The sequence below is a fragment of the Balaenoptera borealis genome, assembly GCF_965194805.1.
Source record: "Balaenoptera borealis genome assembly, chromosome: X".
Taxonomy (NCBI): Eukaryota; Metazoa; Chordata; class Mammalia; order Artiodactyla; family Balaenopteridae; genus Balaenoptera; species Balaenoptera borealis.
In genome coordinates, this window is record NC_138881.1 from 70,801,909 (window position 1) to 70,819,808 (window position 17,900).

The following is a 17,900-nucleotide window of genomic DNA, read 5'->3' on the forward strand; positions in this document are numbered from 1 at the left end:
GAATCCCACTTATTCATGACATATCCTTTTAACATGCTGTCAGATTCAGTTTGCTAGCATTTTGTTAAGGATTTTTCCATCTATATTTATAACAGGTATATTTTTGGCAACTTTATTTTCTTTGATGTGTTTATCTGGCTCTGATATAAGGGTAATACTGACTTCATAGAATAAGTTAGGAAGTGTTCCCTCCTCTTCAACTTTTCAGAAGAGTTTGAGAAGGATTGGTGCTAATTCTTGAATTTTAATAGAATTAACCAGAGGAGCTATCTGAACCTTAGACTTTCCTTTGTCCAGAGGTTTTTGATTACTGGTTCAAACTCTTCTCTACTTAACATTCTTTTGATATTTCTATTTCTTTTTTAGTCAGTTTAGATAATTTGTGTGTTTCTAGGAATTACTTTATCTTATATAGGTTATCTAATATTTTTGTACAGTTGACCCTTGAATAACACAGGTTTGAATTGTGAGGGCCCACTAATATGCAGATTTTTTTTCAAAAAATAAATACTACAGTACTATACAATCCACAGTTGGTTTGGATCTTGGATGTGGAACTGCAGATATGGAAGGTCATCTGTAAAGTTATATGTGGATTTTTGACTGTATGGAGGGTCAGCAGCCCTAACCCCTGACTTGTTCAAAGATCAATTATATACAATTGTTCTTATTATACATTATTTTTTTCCAGTAAGGTTGGTAGTGTTGTCCTCACTTTTGTTTCTGATTTAGCTATTTGTGTCTTTCTTCTTATATTCTTTATCAGCTTAACTAACAGTTTGTCAACTTTATTGCTCCTTTCAAAGAATCAACTTTTGGTTTCATTAGTTCTCTATTGTTTTTCGATTCTCCATGTCCACTCTAATCCTAATTATTTTCTTCCTCTGCTAGCTTTATGTTTAGTTTGTTCTTCTTTTCCTAGTTCTTAAAGATGTTGATTCAGATTATTGATTTGAGACCTGTCTTCTTTTTTAATATAGGTATTTATAGACATATCTATTACCTTGATCATTGCTTTCACTGAATCACATAAATTTTCATATGTTGTGTTTTTATTTGCATTTGTCTCTAAGTATTTTGTGATTTCCCTTATGAGTCTTACTTGGAACTATTTGTTCTTTAAGAGTGTGTGGTTTAATTTCCATATATTTGTGAATTTTCTGGTTTTCTTTCTGTTATTGATTTCTAATTTATCCCATTGCAGTTGTGAGATCTTTTGTATAATTTTACTCTTTAAAAATGTATTTAGACTTGTTTTGTGGTCTAACATATGATCTTCCTGGAGAACTTTCCCTGTGCACCTGAGAAGACTGTGTATTCTGCTGTTGATGGGTAGCATGTTTTTTATATGTCTGTTAGGTCTAATTAGTTTATATTTATCTTCAAGTGTTCTATTTCTTTATATACCTTGTGTCTAGATGTTTCATCCATTATTAAAAGTAGAACATTGAAGTATCCAGCTATGATTGTTGAACTATCTCACCCTTCAATTCTGTCAATGTTTTTTTTTATTCTTCATATATTTTGGAGGTCTGTTGTTCAGTACATACATGTTTATCATAGTTATATTTTCTTGGTGAATTCAACATTTTAACAATATATTATATAATATCCTTCTTTGTCTTTTATAACAGCTTCTGACTTAAAGTTTATTTTCAATGATATTAGTATAGCCACCCCAGTTCTCGTCTGCTTATTATTTACATACAATGCATTTTTCCATCCCTTCACTTTAAACCTATGTGTCTTTGGATCTAATGTAAGTCTTTTTTAAGCAACATATAGTTGAATTTTTCCTTCATTCTACAATCTCTGCCTTTTGACTGTAATGTTTAATCTATTTATATTTAAATTAATTAAAGATAAATTAGGACTTACTTCTGTCATTTTGCTATTTACTCTGTATGTCCTATAGACTTTTGTCCCTCATTTCCTCCATTACTAACTTCTGTTGTGTTCATTTTTGCAGTGATATATTTTAATTTCTTTCTCATTTCCTTTTATGTATACTCTATAGATATTTACTTTGTGGTTATCTTGTGGATTGTATATAATATCGTAAAGTTGAAACAATCTAATTTGAATAAATACCAACTTAAGTGCAATTGCATATAAGCATCCCACTCCTAAACAGCTCAGTCTCCCCTTTCTGTTATCAAAGTAACAAACTAAATCTTTATACATTTTGTGCCCAGTAACATAGGATTTAGATAGATTTTAATTATTTTATTCATTTGTTTATTTAATCCTGTGGGAAATGTAGAGATATGAACCAAAATAACACTAATACTGCATTTTCTCTTTGCCCATGTATTTACCTTTATTGGAGAGCTTTATTTCTTTATATGGATTCTATCTCTGTCTAGCATACTTTTGGTTCTTTTTTTTTAACATCTTGATTAGAGTATAATTGCTTTACAATGGTGTGTTCGTTTCTGCTTCATAACGAAGTGAATCAGTTATACATATACATATGTCCCCATATCTCTTCCCTCTTGCAACTCCCTCCCTCCAACCCTCCCTATCCCACCCCTCTAGGTGGTCACAAAGCACCGAGCTGATCTGCCTGTGTGATGCAGCTGCTTCCCACTACCTATCTATTTTACGTTTGGGAGTGTATATATGTCCAAGCCACTCTCTCACTTTGTCCCAGCATACCCTTCCCGCTCCCCGTATCCTTAAGTCCATTCTCTAGTAGGTGTGCATCTTTATTCCCGTCTTTCCCCTAGGTTTTTCTGACCTTTTTTTTTTCTTTCTTTCCTTTTTTAGATTCCATATATATGTGTTAGCTTACGGTATTTGTTTTTCTCTTTCTGACTTACTTCACTCTGTATGACGGTCTCTAGGTCCATCCACCTCACTACAAATAACTCAGTTTCGTTCCTTTTTATGGCTGAGTAATATTCCATTGTGTATATGTGGCACATCTTCTTTATCCATTCATCTGTTGATGGACACTTAGGTTGCTTCCATGTCCTGGCTATTGTAAATAGAGCTGTAATGAACATTTTGGTGCATGACTTTTTGAATTATGGATTTCTCAGGGTATATGCCTAGTAGTGGGATTGCTGGGTCGTATGGTAGTTCTATTTTTAGTTTTTTAAGGAACTTCCATACTGTTCTCCATAGTGGCTGTATCAATTTACATTCCCATCAACAGTGCAAGAGTGTTCCCTTTTCTCCACACCCTCTCCAGCATTTACTGTTTGTAGATTTTTTGATGATGGCCATTCTGACCAGTGTGAGATGAAATCTTATTGTAGTTTTTATTTACATTTCTCTAATGATTAATGATGTTGAGCATTCTTTCATGTGTTTGCTGGCAATCTGTATATCTTCTTTGGAGAAATGTCTATTTACATCTTCTGCCCATTTTTGGATTGGGTTGTTTGTTTTTTTGATATTAAACTGCATGAGTTGCTTGTATGTTTTGGAGATTAATCCTTTGTCAGTTCCTTCATTTGCAAGTATTTTCCCCCATTCTGAGGGTTGTCTTTTATCTTGTTTATGGTTTCCTTTGCTGTGCAAAAGCTTTTAAGTTTCATTAGGTCCCATTTGTTTATTTTTGTTTTTATTTCCATTTCTCTAGGAGGTGGGACAAAAAGGATCTTGCTGTGATTTATATCATAGAGTGTTCTGCCTATGTATTTCTCTAAGAGTTTGATGGTGTCTGGCCTTACATTTAGGTGTTTAATCCATTTTGAGTTTATTTTTGTGTATGTTGTTAGGGAACGTTCTAATTTCGTTCTTTTACATGTAGCTGTCCAGTTTTCCCAGCACCACTTATTGAAGAGGCTGTCTTTTCTCCACTGTATATGCTTGCCTCCTTTATCAAAGATAAGGTGACCATATGTGTGTAGTTTTATCTCTGGGCTTTCTGTCCTCTTCCATTGATCTATATTTCTGTTTCTGTGCCAGTACCATACTGTCTTGATTACGGTACCCTGTAGTATAGTCTGAAGTCAGGGAGCCTGATTCCTCAAGCTCCGTTTTTCTTTCTCAAGATTGCTTTGGCTATTCTGGGTCTTTAGTGTTTCCACACAAATTGTAAATTTTTTTGTTCTAGTTCTGTGAAAAATGCCAGTGGTAGTTTGATAGGGATTGCATTGAATCTGTAGATTGCTTTGGGTAATAGAGTCATTTTCACAATGTTGATTCTTCCAATCCAAGAACATGTTCTATCTCTCCAAATATTTGTATCATCTTTAATTTCTTTCATCAGTGTCTTATAATTTTCTGCATACAGGTGTTTTGTCTCCTTAGGTAGGTTTATTCCTAGGTATTTTTGTCACTTTGTTGCAATGGTAAACGGGAGTGCTTTCTTAATTTCACTTTCAGATTTTCACCATTAATGTATGGAAATGCAAGAGGTTTCTGTGCATTAATTTTGTATCCTGCTACTTTACCAAATTCATTGATTAGCTCTAGTAATTTTCTGGTAGCATCTTTAGGATTCTCTATGTATAGTATCATGTCATCTGCCAACAGTGACAGCTTTATTTCTCATTTTCCAATTTGGATTCCTTTTATTTCTTTTTCTTCTCTGATTGCTGTGGCTAAAACTTTCAAAACTATGTTGAATAATAGTGGTAAGAGTGTGCAGCCTTGTCTTGTTCCTGATCTTAGTGGAAATGGTTTCAGTTTTTCACCACTGAGGACGATGTTGACTGTGGGTTTGTCATATAAGGCCTTTATTATGTTGAGGAAAGTTCCCTCTATGCCTACTTCTGGAGGATTTTTATCATAAATTGGTGTTAAATTTAGTCAAAAGCTTTCTCTGCATCGATTGAGATGATCATATGGTTTTTCTCCTTCAATTTGTTAATATGCTGTATCATGTTGAATGATTTTCATATATTGAAGAATCCTTGCATTCCTGGGATAAACCCCACTTGATCATAGTGTATGACCCTTTTAAAGAGCTGTTGGATTCTGTTTGCTAGTATCACGTTGAGGACTTTTGCATCTATGTTCATCAGTGATATTGGCCTGTAGTTTTCTTTCTTTGTGACATCTTTCTCTGGTTTTGGTATCAGGGTGATGGTGGCCTCGTAGAATGAGTTTGGGAGTGTTCCTCCCACTGCTATATTTTGGAAGAGTTTGAGAAGGATAGGTGTTAGTTCTTCTCTAAATGTTTGTTAGAATTCCCCTGTGAAGTCATCTGGTCCTGGGCTTTTGTTTGTTGGAAGATTTTTAATCACAGTTTCAATTTCAGTGCTTGTGATTGGTCTGTTCATATTTCCTATTTCTTCCTGGTTCAGTCTCAGCAGGTTGTGCATTTCTAAGGATCTGTCCATTTCTTCCAGGTTGTCCATTTTATTGGCATAGAGTTGCTTGTAGTAATCTCTCATGATACTTTGTATTTCTGCAGTGTCCGTTGTTACTATTCCTTTTTCATTTCTAATTCTATTGATTTGAGTCTTCTCCCTTTTTTTCTTGATGACCCTGGCTAATGGTTTATCAGTTTTGTTTATCTTGTCAAAGAACCAGCTGTTAGTTTTATTGATCTTTGCTATCGTTTCCTTCATTTCTTTTTCATTTATTTCTGATCTGATCTTTATGATTTCTTTCCTCTGCTAACTTTGGGAATTTTTTGTTCTTCTTTCTCTAATTGCTTTAGGTGTAAGGTTAGGTTGTTTATTTGAGGTGTTTCTTGTTTCTTAAGGTAGGCTTGTATAGCTATAAACTTCCCTCTTAGAACTGCTTTTGCTGCATCCCATAGGTTTTGGGTCATTGTGTTTTCATTGTCATTTGTTTCTAGGTATTTTTTTATTTCCTCCTTGATTTCTTCAGTGGTCTCTTGGTTATTAAGTAGTGTGATGTTTAGCCTCCATGTGTTTGTATTTCTTACAGACTTTTTCCTGTTATTAATATCTAGTCTCATAGTGTTGTGGTCGGAAAAGATACTTGATATTATTTCAATTTTCTTAAATTTACCAAGGCTTGATTTGTGACCCAAGATATGATCTATCCTGGAGAACGTTCCATGAGCCCTTGAGAAGAATGTGTATTCTGTTGTTTTTGGATGGAACGTCCTATAAATATCAATTAAGTCCATCTTGTTTAATGTATCATTTAAAGCTTGTGTTTCCTTATTTATTTTCATTTTGGATGATCTGTCCATTGTTGAAATTGGGGTGTTAAAGACACCTACTATGATTGTTTTACTGTCCATTCAGCCAGTCTATGTCTTTTGGTTGGAGCAATTAATCCATTTACATTTAAAGTAATTATCAATATGTATGTTCCTATTACCAGTTTCTTAATTGTTTTTGGTTTGTTATTGTAGGTCTTTTCCTTCTCTTGTGTTTCCTGCCTAGAGAAGTTCCTTTAGCATTTGTTGTAAAGCTGGTTTGGTGGTGCTGAATTCTCTTAGCTTTTGCTTGTCTATAAAGGTTTTAATTTCTCCATCAAATCTGAATGAGATCCTTGGTGGATAGAGTAATCTTGGTTGTAGGTTTTTCTCCTTCATCACTTTAAATATGTCCTGCCACTCCCTTCTGTATTGCAGAGTTTCTTCTGAAAGATCAGCTGTTAACCTTATGGGTATTCCCTTGTGTGTTATTGGTTGCTTTTCCCTTGCTGCTTTTAATATTTTTTCTTTGTATTTAATTTTTGATGGTTTGATTAATATGTGTCTTGGCATAGTTCTCCTTGGATTTATCCTGTATGAGACTCTCTGTGCTTCCTGGATTTGATTAACTATTTCCTTTCCCATATTAGGGAAGTTTTCAACTATAATCTCTTCAAATATTTTCTCAGTCCCTTTCTTTTTCTCTTCTTCTTCTGGGATCCCTACAGTTTGAATGATGGTGCATTTAATGTTGTCTCAGAAATCTGTGAGACTGTCCTCTATTCTTTTCATTCTTTTTCTTTATTCTGCTCTGCTGTAGTTATTTCCACTATTTTATCTTCCAGGTCACTTATCCGTTCTTCTGTCTCAGTTATTCCGCTATTGATCCCTTCTAGAGAATTTTTAATTTCATTTATTGTGTTGTTCATGATTGTTTCCTCTTTAGTTCTTATAGGTCCTTGTTAAATGTTTCTTGCATTTTGTCTATTCTATTACCAAGATTTTGGATCATCTTTACTATCATTATTCTGAATTCTTTTTCAGGTATTCTGCCTATTTCCTCTTCATTTGTTATGTCTCGTGGGTTTTTGTCTTGGTCCTTCATCTGCTGTGTGTTTCTCTGTGTTCTCATTTTGCTTAACTTACTGTGTTTGGGGTCTCCTTTTTGCAGGCTGCAGGTTCGTAGTTTCCATTGTTTTTGGTGTCTGTCCCCAGTGGCTAAGGTTGGTTCTGTGTGTTGTGTAATGTCTAGCATACTTTTGTTTCATCCTGAAGGATTTCCTTTAAGGTTTTTTTTATATAGTAGGTCTACTTGCTTTTCTGGGAACTTCCTGTTTTCTACTTCTTTTTTTTTTTTTTCTACTTCATTTTTGAAGAACTGTTTTACCAGATATAGAATTTTGGCTAACAGATTTTACTTTTTTCTTTCAGCAGGTTAAATATATCATCCCATTACCTTCAGACCTCCATGGTTCTGATGAGAAATAAACTATTAATCTTATTGAGAATTCCTTTTACTCATGATTTGCTTGCTGCTTTCACAATTCTCTATTTGCCCTTGGTTTTTGACATTTTGTTTACATCTCTTTTGGATCTCTTTGGGTTTATCCTACTCAGAATTTATTGAGTTTATTGAATGTGTATATTCATATCTTTCATCAAACTTGGGAAGTTTTTGTAACTTATTTCTCATATATTCTTTACATCATTCTATTTTTCTCTCTAGTCTCCTTCTTGGACTCACCTATGTTGGTTTGCTTGCTGGTATCCCACAGGTCTCTAGTTCTGTTCACTGTTCTTCATTCTTTTTTTCTTTCTGATCTCAGACATGATAATTTCAATTGTCCTACCTTGAAGTTTACTGATTATTTCTTCTACCTGATCAATTCTGTTGTTAAACCACTCTGGTGAATTCTTCACTCATTTATTTTACTTTTCAGCTCCAGAATTTGTTTGTTCCCTTCTATAATTTCTATTTTTTTATTGATATTCTTATTTTCTTCATATATCATTTTTCTGATTTCCTTTAGTTTTTTGTCAATGTTTTCTTTAAACTCTTTGCACATATTTAAGGAGGTTGTTTTAAAGTTTTTGGTTAGTAAGTCGAAAGTCTGCTTCCTCAGGGATGGTTCTTGTCAACTTATTTTATTCCTTTGAATGTGTCATACTTACCTGTTTCTTTGTATGCTTTATGATTTGTTTTGCAGGAAAATGGACATTTGAGTGTCCTAATGTAGGTAATTCTGGAATCAGACTCTTCTTTACCAGGGTTTGCTGTTTTTATTTTATTGCCTAAGCCTGTTGTGGTCTGTTTGTATTTGAATTTTTCAAATTATTTTTACCAATACTATATTCCTCTTCCTGTGTTGCCATTAAAGTCTTTATTCATTTAGCTTGTGTTCAGCTAGTGTTTTGACAGATTTCCTGAATACCACGAGATAAAAATAGAACAAAAAATTCCACCTCTACAAGTCTTTACAGATAACTGTGCTAGGACTCTTCAACACACAGCTAGGTTTGTACTAAAACTAGAGTACAACTCAAGGTGAAAGCTTAAAGTGTTCTCAGGATTTTTTCTAAGCATTTATCTTGCCCTGGGCATGCATGTCACTTTCTAACTTCCCTGTATACGTGGGTGATTTGAATGTGCTAATTCCTAAAGAAACTTTCCTCAGATTTTCCTACCAGACTCTAGGTGGTCTATTGTATGCCTCAAATGTAATCTTTTCCCCCAGGCATCTGCAGTATTTTTTTCATCTTTAAAATATTTTTGAGCAATGCCTGCCACTTTTTCAGCCTGAGTCTGTTCTAAGTTTGCAAAATGGAGATAAGTACCTTCCATTAGTTCTTCAGGTAGACTCCAGACATGTTAGAGGAGATATACACAATAGTTTCTGATTAGAGTCTGTTCTGTTCCCTCTGAAACCAGGGACCAGGGTCTCATATTGGGAACAGAGATTGCTCTCTTCAAGACTGCCACTAAACTAAAGAAGGTGTGGGGCAAATGTATTAAAATTGCCACAACACTTTCTTACCATTTGAAAGTTGCCTTTATATTGATTCAGCATTTGTCTGGTTACTTTAAATATTTAATTGTTTTCATAGTTCTGAAAAAGTTGGTTTTCACAATTTCTGCATGTTTTAAATGTTTCTTTGGGGAGACAGAATCTTGGACCTACCTACTCTGCCATTTTGCTTACCTACACATTAATATTTAAATATTCCATTAAAAATATTTTCTGTTATTTGATACTTTTTGGATCAGCTTTTCTGAATTGAAATGTCCAGAGTTTAATAAAGCATTTAACATGACAAATAGTGTAAACCAAATTACTTCTTGATAATAAATATTGTGTTCAATGTTTAATAACACACATAGGGACTTCTGGTTAATGTGGTAGCCTGAGCTAGTGCTGAAGATATTCCCATCCTATCCATACACATAGAAATTCCAGATAAAATATATCAAAAATTTATATATATATATATATATATATATATATATATATATATATATATAAGCTCAAAATGAGGAAAGAAATCCATAGGTGCCATATAAAAATAGTGAATTCAAAATGAGAATAGTAGAGTTCGTTTAAATGTGCAGTGGCTAAGTGTATCACATATAGATCTTAGGCAGTTAGGGCAGGGTTTTAACCCATAAATATAGAAGATTATAGAACATATGAAGCCTTAATTGGGGATCTAGAAAAGAAATCTCTACATAAGTTGACAGACCTCAAGGTACTTCCATGTTCATGTAATTAGCCTGAAAAATATTTTGCCCATCATCCCTGGAAAGCAGCAGAGAAGCTTTTTATTTGGCTGCACAGCATGGCTTATGGGATCTTTGTTCCCCAACCAGGGATTGAACCTGGGCCCTCGGGCCTGAAAGCACAGAGTCTTAACCACTGGACCACCAGGGAATTCCCAGCAGAGAATTTTGATCCCCTTTGAGATATTAGTGGAAAAATATTCATAAGAAGTTACAAATCCAAGCCTGTACCTTTTTCATATGTACTATCTGAACTATACGACTAGTGTGGTGAGAGAACAGAAAGCTGAGAAATTAACACAAAACACATCCATAACCAGCAAAACCTGTTGGACCCTTGCAGAGATAAAAATGAAACCAGTCTTTAAGGAAACCCTCAAAATGTAAGACATATCAGTTAGATTGAAGGGTGCTTGAAAGTTTGGGAGAACCACACTGGGGTGTTTTCCTTTGTGAGGAAGGTACCAGGTGTGATCATGAAAGACAAAGATTATTGACATCTCTTCCTCTCCTGTGCCTCCTGGTGTCTGAGGTACTTCCTCCCTGAGTTAAAAGTTGTTGCTCTCCTTCCACTGCTACAAAACTGGTGTTTCATATTCCAATAGTTATAACGTCACTTTTTTCCCCAGAAATGAAGAAACATTTATTGCCTATTTGACTATGAAACTTAGTTAATAAGTTTGCAACCTATTCTCATGGACTTCCCTCAAGTACCACTAATTGATTTGCATTCTTACTGTCCCAGAAAACCGTGTCTCTATTAGTGACCCAACCTTGTCATCAAAACTGTGAAGAAACCGTCAGATTTTAACCTACAACAGCTGCAAACTAACAGTTTAACCTGCCACCATTTTATAGATCCCAGAAAATATAAGACTCCTTGTCAGAGACAATGGACTTCATTACTCACAGCAGTAACAGTAGCCAGAGCATCATTATTGTCTTAGGCAAGTTCCCTGAGCCCCAATTATCACAAGATGATGTGAAAAGAAGTAGGTGACACCTGCACACAAAGTGGGTTGTGTTACAGAAAAAAATAACCTGAATTTAGAGAACCAGAATCTTTTTTGATGGGAAGTAAGCAGGCTTGCCCTTCGTGCCAGAGTTATAGACTATCTGTATCATGAAAAGTTATTTGCTATACTAGCATCCTTGAGAAGATCATTCAGAGTAAAGGCAGTCAGAGCCCCTCCTCACAAAAAATAGACACATGAGAAACACATGGAGAATTGTCTCACAAAAATTGACATCCCAACAAATAAAAATAATATAACATGAAAGTCATTATAAATAAAATATCCTTGAAATTATTAAAAAGAAGAAATAATTTGTTTTAAAAACCATAATATAAGTAAGTAGAAGGAAATATGGAAAAATAAAAAGGGGATCTTAAAAATAACCAAAATAGAATTTTGAGAAAAGAAAACTTTAGTAATTGAAATTTAAACACAGGATGATTTAAACACATACTAAAAGCATCTAAAGAGGGAAATAATCAAGAATGTATAATATTATATAGAAATAGATAAAATAGGAAAAAGAAGTTAAAATGTGTATGGTTTAATAAGAAAATTCAACATATACCTAAATTAGAATTCCCAAAGGAGAAAAGGGAGATAATGGAATTGAAGCAATATTTGAAGGTAGACTCATTAAAAATTATCCAGAACTGATGAAAGGTATGAATCGTTGCATTCAGGAAATTCAGCATATCCCCAACAGAGTAAAGCAAAACAAAATAAAGAACTACATACATACCAATATATATAATAGTGAAGTTGATTACCATCAAAGATAAAGGAACAATCTTAATATCTATCTCAGAAAAAAGACAGATCAACTATAATAGTCTTCTCATCACCAAAACTAAATGCCAGAAGATAATCAAATACCTTCAATTCTGAAGAAAATATCCTTTAAGTTGGAATTCTTTAACTAAAGAGAGAGGGCAAAATAAAGATATTTTAAGAAAAAGATTGCAGAAGTTTACTATTCACATGCCCTTACTGAAAAAATAATTAAAGGAATCTTGAGGGAAGGAATGAGAAGTAAGAAGCTATGGTAAGGTAACAAGCTATGGTGAGTGATAGCCAGTATCAGAATTATCCTTCTGCCATAAAAAATCTATAAAACCTGGATACAATATATAAAATAACTGTTTGTAAGCATTGGAAAACAAGCAAGGTTAAAACATTGAGAGAAGGAAAATATGTGGAGTGAGTCCAAAAATTAGCCTGGGTTTCCCCCCAAGGGTGGTTTTCAAAACCAGTGTGGAGAAACAGATCACAAGGATAAAATAGCAGCCCCACTGGGAAGATGATCCGGGGCCACCATGGTAGTTGGGCCCTAGGGAAGGGATGATTCCCAGAGAGGAGAAAACCACAGAGAAAGAGTTATAAATATCTGAATAAAATTTCCATTGGTTATTTAACCTATTTCTAGGCATTGCATTTTCAGAGTAAGACTCTGGTAGGTGTATCAGAAAATAGCTGTGGGGAAGCTAGAATGCTAGGTAAATATTTCAGAGGCTGCACAGTTCTTGGGATATGGAGGTTTGAGTTTAGACAAAACCAGGGTGAAAAGATGTGTTTGAACACTCAGAGCCTTCAGTTGAGACCTCAGAAAGGCCTTATCCTATGGTTAAAGACCATGCTCCAGAAGAACTATCTTAATAAAGTCTAAAACCAAGTCTCAGCAGGATCAAGGTGATTCAATTTAACTGTCTGCCACGATATTATTTAATATACTTTAGAGGAAAATAGCATAATCCAGAGCCTCTGCAGTGTATTATCCACAATATCTAAAATATAATACAAATTACTAGATTTGCAAAGAGAAAATTATTAATAAGAAAGTAAAACAATAGTTAGTAGCAGTACACCAGAAATTATCCAGATATTGGTGTTAGCAGAGAAGAGTTTCAAAATAATTGTGATTATTATATGTTAAAGTACCATGGACTGAATTTTTGTGTCCCCCAAAATCCATATCTTGAAGCCCTAACCCCTAATATGGTGGTGTTTGGAGATGAGATCTTTGGGAAGTAATTTGGTTTACATGAGTTCATGAGAGTGGAGGCCCCATGATGGGATTTGTGCCATTTTACGGGGGTGAAGAGACCAAAGTGCTCTCTCACTCACTCTCTCTCTGTCTTCCATGTGACGATACAAAAAGAAAATGCCATTGTCACACTAGGAAGAGGGCCCTTACCAGGAATGAAGTCAGTTAGTACCTTGATCTTAAACTTCCCAGCCTCCAGAACTATGAAAAATAAATGCTTGTTTTTTGAGCCACCCAGTCTAAAGAATGTGTTATTGTGGCCCTAGATGATGAATATATAAATAAAATAGAGGGAAAACAATGATAAAATGGATGAAAAGATGGATAATTCCAAAAGTAATTAACATGTATAAAAATAATTGTACACTCTAGAACCACAAAATATAATATCTGAAATTAAGAACTATTTGGATAGATGGGTTCAACTGCAGGCAGTATATGTGCATTTGAAGATAAGTCATTTGCAAATATCCAAACTAAAGCACTGGGAGAAAAAAAGAATGGAAAAATGAGAACAGAGCATGTATGACTTACTTAAATGTTCCAACATATATAGAATTAGTAATCCAAAAGGAAAAGATAGAGAGAATGGGACAGGAGCAATATTTAAAGCAATAATGGCCAAGAATATTTTTTCAAATGTGATGAAATGCATAAATCCACACATTAAAGAAGTTCAGCAAGGATATAAACAAACAAAACTTCATCTACACACATCACAGTAAAATCATTTCAGTTATTAAAAAAATCAAAGACAGAAAAAATAGCAGTCAGAGAAAACAAAACATTCTTCAGTGGAGTCACAATAAAAGTGATAGCTGACTTTTCAGCAGAAGCAGTGGAACCCAGCAGTAGGATAACAAACCATTTCTTCTGGACTGAGATTTTCCAGGAAGCCAGACTTTCAATGATAAAATTGAAACAGTTCTAGGCAAACCAGTATGGTTGGTCACCCTATCCAGAATATAATTTTGTGATATCTTTAAAGTAGTGAAAGGGGAAAATCCCTGTCGATGTGTTTTATTCTTCATAATTGAAAGCAAAAATGAATATATGTAAATATCCTTCAAAAATGAAGGCAAAATTAAGAGGTTTTAACTAAAATAAATGCTAAAAAGATTTGTCAAGGTGACCTGCACTATAATAAAGGGAGTTCTTCTGCCTGAAAGAAAATTATCTCAGAAGGAAGTATGAAACTGAAGAAAGGAATGAAGCATCCCAGAAATGGTAAATTTGTGGGTGAAATATAAATGAATATTGCCCATTTATCACAAGAGCAATATTAATGTCATAAAATGTATGACATTCATAAAAATAAAAAAAATGACAACAATATTCCAGCCCTTTTGTAAAATTCTAGGCTTTAAGAAGTGGTGAAATTACTAATTTAATGTGGATTGAAATAAATCAGACACATAATCTGTAGTGCAGCAGCAGTTATAGAAGTTTTTGATCTCAGGAACAATTTACACTCTTAATTATTTTTGTACTCCAAAGAACCTTTGTTTTTGTGATTTAAATCTATTAATAGCTACCATATTAAAAATTCAAACTGATAAATTGTGAAAATATTTATTAATTCATATAAATGTTGCAATAATGAACCTACAACTTGGTAAAATAAATAGCATACTTTTATAAGAATAACTCTTTTTTTAAACAAAAAAATAAGAATAGTTACATCTTTTATTTTTCCAAATCCCTTTTATTATAGTTTAACAGAAGATAGCTGGATATTCATATTGCTTCAGCATTTAATATATTGTGATATCAAATGGCATGACCCTCTGGAATACTCCACTCTATACGAATGAAAAAGGGAATAAAATAGGCAAATACTCTCAATATTATTATGAAAGTAATTTTGACCTTATAAATACCCCTGAAAGATCTTGGGGACACACAGATTTTCCCAAACCACATTTTAAAAACCTGCTTTACAGTAACCATGGAAAGAATACTAAGATAGCATAAGCCAAAACCTAATAGATGAGGAAAAGTGGAATAATGCAAATATTTAATCCAAAAAAACCCCCCAAGAAATTGGAATAAAGAAGCAAAGAATAGATGAAACAAAAGGCAAACAAATGCTATACAATTATAGATATAAATGCAACTATATCAACAATCACCTTAAATATAAATAGCTTAACCTTCCAATTAAAAGATGAAGATTTTAAAACTGTATTAAAAATAGATCTAAATGGTTTTTGTGAGTTACACATTACATATGAGGACACAGAGATTAAAACTAAAATGATGGAAAAGATACATCATGTAAAACTGACAGTAAGTGGTGTTCAGCAACCTGGATGACTCTTACAGATAGTATGGTTACTGAAAAAAAGCCTGAGACAAAAGACTATGTTCTGTATGTTTTCACTCACATGAAGTTCAAAGCAGACAAAAAATTGATTTTGAGATAGAATATTGGTTACCACTTGGGGTATAGACTGGGAGGGAGCATAAGAGAACCTTATGGGTTGCTGGAAAGTTTCTATATTCTTACTCGTGTTGTGATTATGCAGGTATATACATATGTAAAAACATCACCAAGCTATATATTTATGATATTCATGCACTTGTGTATCATTTGTTATAAAATAAATAAATTTCTTAAAATGAAGCTGTGGTGGTCAGGAAAATCATTAAACATGTCATTTATCTATAAAAGCTTTGGCAGTTAAGAAAAACTAATTTTGTCATCTGAAGAAAAAAGGGAAGTAAAATCTTGGACAATGATAACAAAAAAAATTGAAGAGAGGAGATTGGAGTACAAGTGTTTAAGGTGATTGTATGGATCCAAGGAGGATATAAGTTTTGATTGTCTGCTATGCATATTAAAGATTTTAGGTTAAAGGAATATATAAAATGTGTAATGTCTTGACCAGTAGAGTAGGAAACAAAGAAAATTAAGAAAATTGGTTTTAATAGAGTGCAGGGAAAATGAAGGAAAGGAGCCAAGAGAAAAACATAGCACATAGAAGATAAAATAAAATGGTAGAATAAGTCCGAATGTATCACAATCACAATAAATATAGATGGATAAAATCCATCTGTTACAAGACAGAGACCTCTCAGATTGGTGCTAGTCCCTCAGATTCTGGAGGATGCCTTTTTATAACTTGGAAATGAATAGATTATTTGAAACACACTAGTATTATTATTTAATACTTATTCCATGCCCTTAAAAAAGAAATAAATAACAGATTTTATACCAACAATTATACACTAACTTCTGTATTCCTTTTTCTTGTAGTCTGATCTCAGCCATGAAATGGAATCTGATATGATAGATGTGGTAAGTTGCCTCCCAAGATTTTGTTTTATAAAATAAAATATTTAAAATATACTATAGTCTTTTTAATACTAGAGTACCCAATAATTATATTTCCTTTAGTACACTGTAGAAAAGTATAGACACACACACACTGTATATAGTGAATGTTTAAAGCATATTTGTTTTATATTTTGTGTTACACAAATTAAATTGGATGAAACAATAAAAAATTAAATATTTCTTATAGAAGATAGTATTCTAAATTGTGAGACAGAAAAAAACTATAAAAGGTATAACTGTAATTGGCAAGTATAAGCAGTATCTTTTCAGCATATTCTGAAACAAAAACAAAACATAGTTCCTTTATTCACATTTCCGATTTGGAATATTCTTCCTCTGATAAATAATTTGTTTGTGTGCAGTTTTCTTTTGGCAGAGACTATAACTGTTCTTTGGTGTTTATAAGAGAACAGGCCTTAATATACTTAATAAGTCAAAGTTATATGAAATTATTCATGTCAAATATTAGCATAGATAAATTCACCTTCATAAAACTCCACTGTTGGGGAAATATTTTTTCTTCAATAAGTCCCAGTGAAAGAAACCTTTCACCTACACCTACTGCCTTGGGTACCTATGTTTGTTCTTTATTTAGAAAAAAACTATGATACTAGTCTCTAGAATTATGGATTGCCTGAAGTATTTCAGATATGGCTGAAACAATTAGAATTAATTAATTATATTTCTTCCTTTCTAGATCAATTTAATATTCATTTGAAGCAAGTTTAATAGGTTCACTCATAAAACTGTAAATATTTAAGAGTAGTTTTTTAGCTTTTGTGTTTTGTTTTGTTCGTTGCTTAGCAGTTGTTTCATACCAAAAGAAAGCATTGAATAGTAATTCCCGTTTTTAACATAATATATGGCACAAAGGAAAGACCCTTCTGCCTTAAAAACTACCTCCTTTTACAGTTTGCTGATGTTTGAATGTAATTTATTTGGCTTTACGACTTGCTCCTTGTCAGAATGAAAAATTCCCTGTCGTATATACAATGTTAAGCAAGTTCACGTTTTCCTTTTAAGTGCAAGAATGTTTTGGGTGTCCTTTCTGAAAAACGGGTTTTTGGTGAAGTCAAGTCGAAATAAAGCATGAGGACATTGAGTCCATAGAGGGGAAAACTAGAGAAGAAGAGGAGGAAAACAGGCTACTTGACACTTTTTTCCTAGGGACAAGAGACTTTGCTCTTGAAGCATTTTTTTTTTTTTAGTTGAGTATAAACTGAATTCATCTTCAGTAACAAACTAGTAATCACCAAAGATATTGTTGAAAATGAAATGGCTCAGTATTCTGTATCTGCCATAAAGCATAATTACATCTTTCTCATTATCAGCTCAGACTGAAAGTCTGTAGGAACAATATTTTGCACAGATGAAAGAAATTTTGAGATTTATAATAGATATTACTTCTTAAATGTAGAGAAATAGATTTAAATGTTTTTTGATAATATTTTAATAAACATGCAATATGGTACCTAATGTTTTCTTTATTTTTCACCCTGTTTTCTATAAGCATTTACCTTGCTCTCCTCTTCCGTTATATTTTCTGTTATCATTCAGATTTTCTCTTGCTAACCATTTTTATTTTCTCTTGCTCTGTTTTTCTCTCTCACTGCTCCATATGGGACCTGAAAGTAAAGTATTTATGTGAAATA

At 33.3% G+C, this 17,900-nt stretch overlaps 1 long non-coding RNA gene across 1 annotated transcript in view; it reads left to right on the forward strand.

Moving 5' to 3' along the window:
• Positions 1 to 17,900, forward strand: part of LOC309620775 — a 164,085-nt gene that overhangs the window by 108,436 nt on the left and 37,749 nt on the right. The window contains exon 3 of the long non-coding RNA XR_014239616.1: positions 16,168 to 16,209. This is a non-coding gene — a long non-coding RNA (uncharacterized lncRNA). The remainder of the gene's footprint in view (positions 1 to 16,167; positions 16,210 to 17,900) is intronic.